The 13,894-nt window shown below is 38.3% G+C and overlaps 1 protein-coding gene across 6 annotated transcripts in view; it reads left to right on the top strand.

Annotated features, from left to right (window-relative positions):
* Window positions 1–13,894, top strand: part of LOC149792528 (alpha-1,3-mannosyl-glycoprotein 4-beta-N-acetylglucosaminyltransferase C-like) — a 78,317-nt gene that overhangs the window by 28,139 nt on the left and 36,284 nt on the right. Inside the window, exon 1 of one of the 6 annotated variants that reach the window (XM_089971165.1) lies at window positions 4,729–4,845. The exons of the other annotated variants lie outside the window; for them this stretch is intronic. The gene's annotated coding sequence lies outside the window, so the exon portion shown is untranslated. Of the gene's footprint in view, window positions 1–4,728; window positions 4,846–13,894 lie in introns of those variants that run through there. 6 annotated transcript variants of the gene reach the window in all.

The raw sequence follows: 13,894 nt of genomic DNA, 5'->3' as shown, positions 1-13,894 counted from the left end.
TGCAATCTAATGTAATATTCACAAATGTAATATTTGACAAGCAGGACTATGCAAATTGCTTACTTATGTATTGAACTACTATTCCTACGGCTGCCAAGAAAATCAAGGGTGAATATAGGACACACGGTACTAATGGTATGGAAAAATGGGAACCAGCCTGGAAATGGGTGAACCTAAAACAGAGTATATATGGGTTTGGCTGACCAGGATTGGTTAATAATGTAAGTTATGTTGTAGGAAAAAGAATCTTTTGAGAGCTTATCCTAGTCGTAAGTGAGAAGAAAAATAATAGAGACAGTTTTATTGATGGAATTTCAGTCCTTTAACAGTCTTGAGTTTGGAACACTCATTACAAAAATTAGCACCTGACTGGTGCGGAATTGAAAGCACGTTTCAAATACGTGCAGGTCCAGAAAATGCCGCGGCTCATATCCTTTCCTCTACAAAGAAGCTGTCATCCAGGTTTCATCTGCACTGATTAATATAGGTTTGATCATGAGCACTGAAAAATTTCAAGTTATTTAATTTTTAATATCATGGTGTTTGCATAGGTTTACTATGGGAACTGAATTAGTACAGTGAGTCCTATAAAGTTCATCGTCCTGTGCCCTTTAATCCCTTGTTACGAGCTTGTTATTGCTTCTTCTAATCAACTACTCGGCGGATTGCCATGAAACTTGCCACACGTATTTATTGCATCGTCTAGTTTATCCACAATGAACATAGCGCTACTAGGACGCTAAGTATGGCCGCTACAGTAGTCGTCTTGAAAATTTTTGTTATCGTTGCTTCTCCGGAATGGAAAGTCATATTGACATGTGTTCTCACTGGCAGAATTCTTATGATGTAATAGTTAGTCCAAAATGAACATGGTATCGATCTGTCGTCCCATATGGCCGCGACAGCAGTCATCTTGAAAATATTGTTATTGTTACCTCTCCTGAGCGGAAAATATATTGACAGGGAATTTCGCCAAGCAAATTCTTCAGATGTCTAGTACATCATAAGTGAAAATTATGCCGATATGACTTCCAATAAGGTCGCCATATTGGCCATCTTGAAAATCTTGTTATAGCTCCTCCTGCTGAAGAGAAAGTCATATCGACAGTTTTTTTTGTTGTTTTTTTCACCATTAGATATCTCATGGCGCCGAATTTGGTTCTGATAGTAATGGTGCCGCTAGGATATTCAAAATGACTGACACAGCGGCCATCTTTAAACTCATGTTCTTGTTACTTCGAATCAATGGATGGTCATAACAACATGGGGGTGTTACCAAATAGACCTCTTATGGCGTCCGAAATCAAAACTGTGCTGATATGAAACCCAGTACGGCCACCACAGAAGCCATCGCAAAAATCATGTTCTTGCTACTTCTTCTCAACGGAAATCATATCAACATGAGATTTCTCCCAGAAGACTCCCTATGATATCTTGTCAGTTCTTAATTAAAATGGTACCAAACCAACTCCACCACCCAGCTACCATGGCAGCCATCTTGCAATTCTTATCATCGCTACTTCTTAATGGCGATATTCGCGTAGAGTTTCAGCAAAAGACTTCTAATGCTTTCTAGTTGGTCCTAAATGAAAATGGTGCTGATCTTGCGTCCAATATGGCTGCCACAGCAGCTAATATTTGTTATTGCTGAAGAGAATATCAGATATGGTTTCAGCAGATATATCGGTGTAGTAATACCTTGAACAAAACAAAATATAAGATATTGATTGGTCAGATAGTTCGCATTATTCATTTAAAATTGTTTGTCATCTAAGAGAATTTATATTTAAAATCTCAAAGATAAAGTTTTTACCTCATATAAGAATGGGTCAAACTCGTTCAGAAAACTGACATGGTAGAGCGCAGCTGTTGTTTCCAGCACCAGTTAGCTCCATTCGTGCCAGTGTGTACTGTGCACTTAGATGCAGTTGACATCAGAGCCGAAAATTGGATCTGAAAAATGCACCCATAATTATATTACGGCAGATTGATTTGCTGTGAGGCAGAAAATTTGTTTAATCAATGAATCAACCGTGCACATCACAAATTAAGTCAGCTTCAGGTCCTTTATGAATGGTACCCAACCTTCAACGTTCGAATGTATTTACCGACCTTGATTACAACCTCTCCAAGAACTTTATAATCCACCTTTACTTTAATTTCAGACTGCTTAGCATATAACTCTATACTCTACATGCATGTTTTATGATTCAGAGAATGTTCTCATTGTGGTTTCGTATCCCTTTAATTTAATTGAATGCGTTATAGCGATTGTCATCTTGATGATTGATAAATGAATGTGCTGACCATTTTTTTTTTATTGCGCAAGAGTCTACGTAATCCCTTCACAGCGTTTACAGCGTACAGTAGGCTTTCTCGTCTCCTAAAATAGCACAGATTTAACACGTTCGTAACTTCGATGTCAGTCCTACAGATTATATCCCAAGTGTATCGACATCTGCATTCTATCCACCCTGCTATTTACGAACCAAGGATTGGTCAAGAAGTTTAGTCCGGTTCTCTGCTTCGTATTCACTACGATATAGGACACAGGCTACTAAATGTATAAATTTAAAAATGGGAACCGGACTGGAAATATATGGGTTTGGCTGGCCAGGATTGATTCATTATGTTAGGGGTTTTTTTTTATAGAAAAAAAAATGACTCTTTTGATAGCTTATCCTAGTTGTAACTGAAAAAAATAGTGCCTTTGTTTTACTGATGGAATATAAGCCCTTTAAGAGTCTTGAGTTTAGAAGACTTATTACTGAAATTAGCACGGACTCTTTGGTGCGGAATTAAAAGCACATGTTTCAAACACATGTAGATCCAGAAAATGCCGCGGCGCATATCCTTTTCTCTACAGAGGAGCTGACATCCAGGTTTCATCTGTATTGATAAATATATATTTCATCATTAGCACTCAGAAATTTAAAGTTATTGAATTTTAAATATCAAGGTGTTTGCATTGGTTTACTATGGGAACTGAATTAGTACCGCGAGTTCTATACAAGGTCAGGTGAATGCCGACGGGATATTCTTACGTGATCAAGACAATTGGCCTCTTATGGAGAGATCTAGTTAATCTATCGGCGGCACATTTATTCCTTTAATATTTTGTTTCTTAGTGACACAATGTGAACTTTACTAATACTTTCGATTGAAAGTATAGCAGTCGTTATCTAGTGTTCACCAGTTCGGTCGTGTTAATTATTTTTACAAATTGGCGAAAATGAACCAGAAGGGTACACACAACGATATTTTGTTAATATTGCACATTTTACACATCATCTAAAAAAAAAAAAAATCTTCTCCAATCGATTCCTTAATAAATGTTACCTCGAAATCGAAATGAGGTGATGTACGACAGCCTAAATATAGCCACAGATTAAGACGAAAATATCACCCCTCTTGTTTTTTTACAAGGAGACAGGAAAAAATGCTCTAAAATAGACTGGGACTACATTCGTGGGTACTGTACCGGAACTACTAATTGTGATCTGATTCCTAACAGGCCAAAATTGTTTTGGTCAATTTTAGTCAAACTTTTATATTTGCATGCCAGTCACTGTGCACTATCGCGGAAATCCACACGGAAAACTACACTCTTATCTCATATTTTCAAGAATAAACAATTACCTTTAGATCTCTACCAAAAATGCATAAATATAACTCTTTTATCACCACCAAAATGAGAGAGGAAAAAATATTCTTAAAATAGAAAAGAACTATTGGGGTACTGAAGTGGAAGTACTAATTGTGACATGATTCCATCTAATTCCGTATGTGGAGTGCAGCGCAGGGAGCATACGAAGTAGGGAACCAGACTACAAGAAGTTGCGGATGCACCGAACTATTTTTTCATTTGTAAATTCTCAATGTTACAATTAACCCAGCTGTAGTAATAGCTGAGGTAGTCCGAATAGATTGTGGCTTCTTTCTTTAGTTTGCAGAGAAATTTCCAGCAAGCAAAATTTATTATTTTTCTGTGAACCACAGCGCCGATGTGCGAGGCATATTTTTGCATATCAAAGATAGCCGCGAGAACGTTCTGATTGGGTATTAACATTTTGTTCGTTTTTCACAACTCTTTTTGCCCAAATTAAAAATGTTTGCGCGGACAGGGCAAGGTACGGTTAGAAATTGGATGAATTATGAAGGGATTGGGTGATTTTCGTATGGACAGTAAAGGTAAATACTTTCGGAGATTAAAGGTTGGGTACAATTCATAATAAATCGGAAGCCAGGTTTAGAAAAAAAAGCTTACCAAATGAATCAAACTAAGTGAAATTGATACCAACAATCTCCCCCCCCCCCCAGTATCCAACTATTAAATTGAAGAACATAATTCACCTCTCTTGCAAATTAAATCCATTGAGCAATCACGTGTGTTGAAACGCTACATTTTCAGTGCTCATTGTTAAAAATTGCAATGCTTTATTGTAGAATTTAAATTGAAATAGAAATAAAACTTTCTTCCAAGGCAGCTTTATTCGTTTCACAGAGCTAACTTCTTTGGACATGGTTGACAGTACTTAATCAAAGAATGGTTTGAAAGCCATATATTATTCTCCAGTACAGTTTCTTAGTTCAAGTATGCGCCAACACGAATCACCTATAATGTAAAAAGTGGAACACTGCTACAGTTAACAAGTTAGACGTGTACACACGGTCAAGTGCATCATTTATCGCAAATGACAGGTTTGGCAGTCGAGAGATCTTAGATAAGAGCAGACATGAACCAATCACGCACGAACCTGACCGCAGTGTCATTGTCACCGCTGTTTATTGTTTACAGCTGACTATGTTAATGTCCTTATGTGGTAGGCAGGCCTTGAAACATACGTACGTACATACATACTAATTAACTTTCTTATTTACCTGCATAATTACAGTCCTTCTCCATGCAAGGTCTGCACTGTATTCGGGTTGGAAACAGTAACCATTCATTTTTAAAGTGTATGTTCCTGTTTACCAAACTTAGCACAGTTGAAACTATTTTTCTTTCTAATTTGTGATTCGGCTTTAGTGTATAATTATAATCAAAGGCAAGAAAAATTAAGAAAGTTTAAGACTTGATTGGGAATGAGGTGTATAAAATATTTTTTTAATCCAACACAGACTGTGGCTTGCTACAATTGACCTTTACGTTTACACCGGTTATTTTCATGTCATTTTTCATTCGGCGAAAGTGAGAACTAGGCTTGTATCATTAGGATATTAGGCACATTCTTTAAGGTGGCGATCTCGTTTCTTTTCAAGCGCTAACGGTACCATCGACTGTTTTCTTGTTTTCTGAAAGAATCATGCAGAACGCTTTTGATGTTTTTTGTTTGTTTTGTTGTTGTGTTGTGTAGTGGTGGTTTTTTTGGGGGGGGGGGGTTGCCCCAATGCTAGACATCACTATAAACTGCCGCACTGCATATATCGTATCGATATGACGGGAAACTATCCCAACCGAAAGTTGGTAAATTTCGGTGGCCGTAACTTTTCTCTTATTTCATTCACATCGGTTGCATGTGTTACTAGATGTTAACGGTAATGTCACCCTTTCCGTTACCCATGACATATTATCATAAAGTGAAGTGATACGTGCGTTTACTCATAAAAAGTTTGGGTCTAAGCTTCACTCTGATATTTGGACAAAATTACATCCTGTCAGATGAAATGAAATTGGCCAAAAAATAGAAAAGTTGGTGCAGACAGTTCAAAATTCTATAGAAGACAAATGTCTTTGCATATTTTCATGTCAGACTGTTAAGATGATAACATGTTTCGCTTACCAAAGTTGTTGTGGAAAATCTGCAACATCTTCCGAGCAGACACTCGCCTTTCGTTTGTTTGTGTGATGAATTATTAGAAGAAAAACATGGTTAATTTTATCAGATGGGGCAACACGAATTCATTTTGTTCTGTTAATTATTTCGGTGAATACTTATAGAAAGTACACTTTTTAAAAATACACTTGCCATTTCCAGTCTTTAATAAACAATTTCAGTTTGCATGAACTGTAAAATTAAACAGTTTTATCTTTCTTCCTTCCCTTTTTCTTTCGTTCTTTCGCGTATTTCCTGTAATAGCTTCCTCAGTCTTATTCATATTTGCTCTAAGAATTTGACGGTCTTGTAACTGATTCCGTTTAGCAGCGCAACTTCGTCAAAGAAACGACACTTAAAATGCTCCAAACTTTGATGAATTGGAGTGGTTTAGATCTTGGAGGTTGTGAAGATCACAGACTTTAGAGTGGTTTTCATCTTAAAGGGTGTGCAGATCACAGGCTTTAGAGTGGTTTAATTTTAGGGGTTGCAGATCACAAGCTTTAGAGGGGTTTAGATCTTAGAGGGTGTGCAGATCACAGGCTTTAGAGGGGATTAATCTTCGAGGATGTGCAAATCACATACTTTAGAGTAGTTTATATCTTAGAGGATGTGCAGATCACAGACGTTAGAGTGGTTTAGATCTTAGAGGGTGTGCAGATCCCAAGCTTAAGGGGTGTTCAATCTTATAGGGTGTGCAGATCACAGACTTTAGAGTGGTTTAGATCTTAGAGGGTGTGCAGATCACAGGCTTCAGAGGGGTTTAATCTTAGAGGGTGTGCAGGTCACATGCTTTAGAGCAGGGGTACACAACCCCCGGCCCGCGAACGTGTTCTGTCCGGCCCTCAGAGCAAATTAAAATAACACAGAAATCTGGCCCGAGAACAGTAATTATATTAAAGAAATTAGTGTTTGCGGCCCTCAAGTGGTCTTAGAAAATGCAATGTGGCCCCTGGCCGAGAAAGGCTGTGCACCCCTGCTTAAGATGGATTTAAGTCTTAGAGGTTGTGCAGATCACAAGCTTCAGAGAGGTTTAATCTTAGAGGGTGTGAAGATCACAGGCTTTAGAGTAGTTTAAATCTTCGAGGGTTTGCAGATCACAGGTTTTATAGTAGTTTAGATCTTCGAGGGTGTGCAGATTACAGACTTTAAGGTAGTTTAGCTGTTAGAGATTGTGCAGATCAATCACAGACTTTAGAGTGGTTTAGATCTTAGAGGATGATCAGATCACATGTTTTAGAGTAGTTTAGATCTTAGAGGGTGTTTAGATCACAGGTTTTAGAGTAGTTTAGATCTTCGAGGGTGTGCAGATCTCAGGCTTTAGAGTAGTTTAGATATTAGACGGTATGTAGATCACAGGCTTTAGAGTGGTTTAAATCTTCGAGGGTGATCAGATCACAGGTTTCAGAGTAGTTATCTTAGAGGGTCTTTAGATCACAGGCTTTAGAGTGGGTTAGATCTTAGGCAGTAATCAGATCACATGCTTTAGAGTGGTTTAGATCTTACAGGGTGTGCATATAGGCTTTAGAGTGATTTAGATCTTAAAGGGTGTATAGATCACATGTTTTGAGTGGTTTAGATTTTAGATGTTCTGCAGATCACAGGATTCAGAGTAGTTTAGGCCTTAGAGATTGTGCAGATCACAGGCTTTAGAGTAGTTTAGATCTTAGAGGGTCTTTAGATCACAGGCTTTTCAGTAGTTTAGATCTTAGATGGTGTGCAGATCACAGCTTCAGACTAGTTTATATCTTAGAGATTGGGCAGATCACAAGCTTTAGAGTGGTTTAGATCTTAGAGGGTGGTCAGATCACAGGCTTTAGAGTTGTTTAGATCTTAGAGATTGAGCAGATCACAAGCTTTAGAGTGGTTTAGATCTTAGAGGGTGTTTAGATCACTGGCTTTAGAGTGGTTTAGATCTTAGAGGGTTATCAGATCACAGGCTTTAGAGTAGTTTGGATCTTAGAGATTGTGCAGATCACAGGCTTTAGAGTGGATTAGATCATAGGCGGTAATCAGATCACAGGCTTTAGAGTAGCTTAGATCTTAGAGGGTGTTTACATCACAGGCTTTAGAGTGGTTTAGATCTTACAGGGTATGCAGATCACAGGCTTTAGAGTGGTTTGGATCTTAGAGGGTGTATAGATCACAGGCTTTAGAGTGGTTGAGATTTAAGAGATTGTGCAGATCACATGTTTTCTAGTGGTTTAGATCTTAGCGGGTGATCAGATCACATGCATTAGAGTGGCTTAGATGTTAGAGGGTGTTTAGATCACAGGCTTTAGAGTAGCTTAGATCTTAGAGGGTGTTTATTTCACAGGCTTTAGAGTGGTTTAGATCTTATAGGGTATGCAGATCACAGGCTTTAGAGTGGTTTAGATCTTAGCGGGTGATCAGATCACAGGCTTTAGAGTAGCTTAGATCTTAGAGATTGTGCAGATCACATGTTTTCGAGTGGTTTAGATTTTAGCGGGTGATCAGATCACATGCTTTAGAGTGGTTTAGATGTTAGAGGGTGTTTAGATCACAGGCTTTAGAGTGGTTTAGATCACAGGCTTTAGAGTGGTTTAGATCTCAGAGATTGTGCAGATCACAGACTTTAGAGTGGTTTAGATCTTAGATGGTGTGCATATCACAGTCTTTAAGAGGGATTGAGATCTTAGAGGGTGTGCTCACTAAGATCACAGGTTGCTCAAAATCTTCGTGTGTGAGACGTCGTTTAAATGCACAAGTACACCCATAGTAGCGTTAGTATATGACGATGAAATTCAATTTGCATTGGGACATAATAATAATAATAATAATGACTTTGTATTTGGCCTAATCTTTAGAAGATGTAAGCGCTTTACAACATTAAACAACACCTATAAGATGAAAAACGTATAATAATCTTATTACAAAAACAAACACCATGAAATTAGAAAAACATTAAAAAATAAAAAACATGCTGAGAATATTTCAGGTAGGAAACATTATTAGGTCTTTAAGTTTGTTCTAGCAGTCGAAATAAGTGAGTTTTCAGAGCCCTCTTGAACGTGATCACTGTCTTTGTGTCTACGTTCAGTGGGCAATTCATTCCACGTTGCTGGGCCTTGGTATGCATTATGCAATATGATTGCAACTGAACAGTACCATTGATGCAAATGTACTATATGTAGTAGCTGTTAGGAAGAGTTAGGAAGAGTTTGTGACCTTAATAGGAAAAATTACTACTTTCAGGTAATATTTATTTTTTCTTCCCTGAGTGAAATATGAATCTCCATGACTACCATATACTCATGCTAGGCACGTCATACGTTGCTATGGAAACGAGACATTTATAATTCATATACAGATCATTTTCGCATTTTTAAGATATGTCTTTACAAAGAGGAATTGTTGTTGTTATTATAGGGTTTACCGCCATTTTTCAGCACAGGATATGCTATACATTTCGGCCAGTATAACTGGTGGAGGAAGAACCATGGGAAACTCCGGGAAAAACCACCGACCCACGAGAAGCTACTGGCAAGCTTTCTCACGTAACAACGTTAGCCGAGCCTGAGACTCGAACCCACGCAGACAGAGGTGAGATGGCAATGAGCAATGATCCGTAACGGTGAGCGCTTTAGACCACTAGGTCACTCGCCCCCCCCCCCCCCCCCCCCAAAGAGGAATTGGATGATTGTAATAGCAGCGCATGGTGCTCTGGAAAAATAATTTTAATTGATCGGTTTCGTCTAGTTTAGAAAATAATTAAAATATCTCATTTTCAGGCTTGAGTCAGCTATAACGACGGTAACAGATACATAGCACTATGATTATGAACTGATGACTACGTGCCACTCCACCCATCCAAGGGAGGGAGACATTTTGGTTTCGTGTTATCACTCTGTCACAAATATATTGTAAACAAGAGATATAAAAACCTATTGAGCCAACCAGACGTGATAGAATAGTTAAATATCTTGAGTGAGAACCAAGACCTAGCTAGGTTCCGGTGACAGTACATAACCATATTCTTAAGGTCACCAGGGGCAGATCTAAGATTATCGTTGGGGGTGGGGTGAATGCATGAACAAGTTGGCGAGGGGTCTGTGGGGTGGAGCCCAAGGTGGGGCCCCAGGGGGAAAAGCATCCGGATGCGTCTGTGTTTTAAGCGTTTCCGGGGCTTAATTTCAGCCAACTAATTCTAATGAAAACTTTATTTAAGCAACGTTTTTGATCGTTTTGCGCCCTTTTTATTTTTTGTAGCGTCTGGGAGTGTTTCGTTCCTAGTCAAAGAATTAGGGCGCGTTTGTTGTTTTTCTTCGGGGTTTTTTATTTCGTTTTTTTTTTTTTTTCTCTTAAAACATGTCCTTTCTAGTTCTTAAATTGCAAGTGTCACCTTGAGCGTGTGTCATTGAAATGATCACTCCATTTATTTCTAGTTTAAAGTGTGATAGTAATATCATCAGCGAGATGTTCCTAATATTTAATAATGGTAAATTCATCCTTGAGCCTTAAAAATGGCTAAATTTGGTGAAAAGCATCTCCGACAGATTACTTGTGAAGAAAGGCTCTGATTATAACAAGTCAATTCCATACGAGTCAGCTTTCCGTAATCACACAGAAGCGACATATTGTATATTTCATAACAAGATATTGAAATGCGTCAGTGGGAGAAAGGTGACATCACATTTGTAGCTACTTTCTTTTCTTATTTAGAAAATATATAACATATGATACATTTTTAGTAGACAGGAAGGAAATATTTAGCGAAGGAAGTAGAAATACTTTGTATTGTCATGACAATACAATATTTACCACTTCATCCGTGAAATATTTCCGTTTATCTGCTCCAGAAAGTTGATATCCTAAATGTGTCATGATTTTCTGTGGATGATTTTCTTCACATTTCTGCTGAGTGAGTACGTTAAAAAAAATTTACTTTTACTGCTATTACTGCTATTCACAATCTTTTTGGACGTCGGTAATTTATGATCGTCTCTCTCTCTCTCTCTCTCTCTCTCTCCGGTTTCCACGGAATTTTGCCCCCTGTAGTTGGTGGATGGATGCAATTGTGAAACGTTTAGTTCGTTGAGTTGATGTAGATTACATTCGGTTAGGAATATTTTTGTCGTTATTTTCTTATTTTATTACCTTACTACAAGAGAATTTAGCACAGATCTTGTGAGTATAGAAACAATAGTAGTCCACTCTTGAATCTATAATTATATGAGTATTCGTATGGTGTATGCTTATCACAATTTGATAGCTTGCAACGATGGTCCAGAGAGAGAGAGAGAGAGAGAGAGAGAGAAAAAAAAAAAACTTATATGCAGAGGCCACACCTCTGCCGGTATGGGTTCGAATCTAAGACTCGTCTAATGTGGATATGTGAGAAAGTTGTTAATAGTTTCGCGTGGGTCGGTGGTTCTTCCCGGGATTTTCCTGGGTTATTCCTCAACCAGTTATTCTGACCGCCCTATCCCATTTTGCGCTTAAAAATGGCGTTAATCCCAAAACAACAGACCAACGGAACACTAAGAAAAGGGGGTTGGTTTGGGGAGACTTACCGTAAGATTATTTTAATTATTGCTCGTCCCTATATTTCTCTGTTCGTCGATTAGTCTGCAGCCAGACCAACACAGTGAGAAAGAAAGAGACGGGGATAGAGGCCTTTGGACATTAATAATTAAACAAATAATCTGTTTTTAAAACCATAATATAGGCTATTTAAAAAAGAAAAGCGAAGCATTAAATAGACTACAGTATCTGTGTGCCTCCTAACCAAGAAATTTACAGTAGAAGACAAGATAGTGCAACTTTGTATCATTGGTATTGTGAACACTGTAGATAAATGCCAAAGAAAAGTATGCAAGTGCTATTACGGCGTACGATTTTCTTGTAGGTTTCTTGTTGCAAGTTCAAGTTCAAGGGGTTTCATCCAGCTCAATTTTTTTTTTCTCTCTCCACATATTTCAATTTATTTTAGTCGTTTATTCACGAGATATTGGTATAGGTAAAAGGGAAAGCAGAGGGGATTTGGATGAAATGGTGTACCGTGTTCTCGATAATTTCTTATGTCGATAACGATTAATACATTGAAATTCATATCTGATCAAAAGAGTATAGAAGCAGTAACAACTGTTGAAATCATATTTATATGTGCGCCATGAACTGATCACAGTTTGATATACCCGACAATGCTGGTATTTCAGTTTGCTTTATTTCAACACTTTTAAACACGCACACATCACATGGCGAATAGCAAGCCTTTCAAGTATACTATGGTATATCAGTGTGTTCATAAGACTTAACTGATTACAGCAGTAATACCGATCTATGGTTAACCTAGGTTGTAATGCACCAGAGGCAAAAATTAATTTTGGTACAATTTGATTCTGCACGAAGGCGCTCGAATAGTATAGGTGTTCTGTGTCATTGTTTACATCAAGTGGTCGATTTACATCGTGTACATGCTTTAGAGCAAAGCCATGGTACATTTTAAACAACTGAACTAATTTATGCCTATAACATTGAAATTTCAAGCCCCCCCCCCCCTTTCCAGGTTTTCTTGTGTAATACTTGCCCGAGCCGCACTCTTAGTAGCCCCTTTTACTAGTCTCATGACCGGGGGGGGGGGGTATGCGATCAAATATATATTTTTTCAAACCCTTCCGTGCTATCAACTTTCTCCCGTGCCTTTTCAGACAAATACTTGATATGAGCGTGTCAAACGCCGTCACCAGACATTATAATACCTACATACTTATGTTGGAATTCTTCTTCAATATATGTTACACTGATGAGTTATTTTAATAATGTTTTCTTGTTATGAGCATTGACTCTGTTTTGTATAGGTTAAAGGTCACTTAGCCAGTCATGTAATTTTTGAATAACCGAATGTAGAATTCGACCATTTTTGCTACCTCGAGACAGTATGCCCTTTTGAAGCAGGAAAATACAATATAGTACATGTAGAGGGAAGATAATCTGACAATTGGAAGACAAGGTATTTCAATTTCATAGAGCACATGCCAGAGAGCCTACCGAGAGGGTTAGACTCTTTCAAGTTCCACACCACCCATCCACACCAGTTAAAGATCACATTTCTGATTATGCACTGTTATTCGTCATTTAATATTTTTGACTTTTTGTGGTCCAATGTTTTCTATGCATCTTGAAGTATATGCTTTCATTTGCGGGAAATGATTCACCCTAGAGTAATTATTTGTAATTGTGATTAGTATTATATTTAACCAATGTCTAAATGCAGACGTCAGAATGTTCAGTATGACTTTATGGTAGCTTGGATAAGTTTCGTAAAACCTCTGTAATTTTTTAACATAAGGAATTATCCGGATATTCTGCTGCACAAATGCTTAGTGATTTAAAATATGAATAACTCTTTGTATTAGGAATCTAGGTCGTGTTTTGTTCTCTTTAAGTTGATTTGAGTCGTTAATAAAAACTTGGAGTTTGGTAAAAATTTTACGTATCTGGCTCCAAGCATTCTACTCCAACCCCACCCCACCAACGATTATACTCCCGCGGCAAACGAGAGTGAAGCGCGTACGAGTGCCCGACGCGTACAAGCACCGATCTGATCCGCGCTACTACCCTACCCGAGTGATACCCCGTGACTGTTCCAGGAGAGCCCCGTCGCTTCCTTGGTTTTTAACTCTAGCAAATCATTGCGTGTTTTGGGTCTGCCTCGCTGTTTCGTCAGTCGGAAGATCCTGGGTCTTTTCCGCCATGTCGAGAAGTAAACCTCGGACGTAATGGTCGCCACTGCGAACTATATTCAGAACTACTTTCGTTCACATCGAACAATATGTGATGGGAGGAAACAAAGTTACAGTTAGAACTATCTCGGCCTTCTCTGTCCTAATATCCGGTAGACTTTGCCTGAGGCCAACCCCCAAAGACATAAAATTTATGTTTATTCCTAGAACTACTTACGAGGTTATTTCAGGACCTGCCACAAAATGGCCGAACGATGTTACTATCGGCGGTTTCGTATCTGTGCGCGAAGACGCCTGAAGGTTTCCATTTACGTCAGCACATTCTCGAACTCAATCATAGTAACGCTATTCCATTACCATGTACAGCTTTGC

Source organism: Sinohyriopsis cumingii, chromosome 9 (genome assembly GCF_028554795.1).
Source record: "Sinohyriopsis cumingii isolate HCF-2022 chromosome 9, ASM2855479v2, whole genome shotgun sequence".
Taxonomy (NCBI): Eukaryota; Metazoa; Mollusca; class Bivalvia; order Unionida; family Unionidae; genus Sinohyriopsis; species Sinohyriopsis cumingii.
This window is presented reverse-complemented; position numbering and strand designations above follow the sequence as displayed.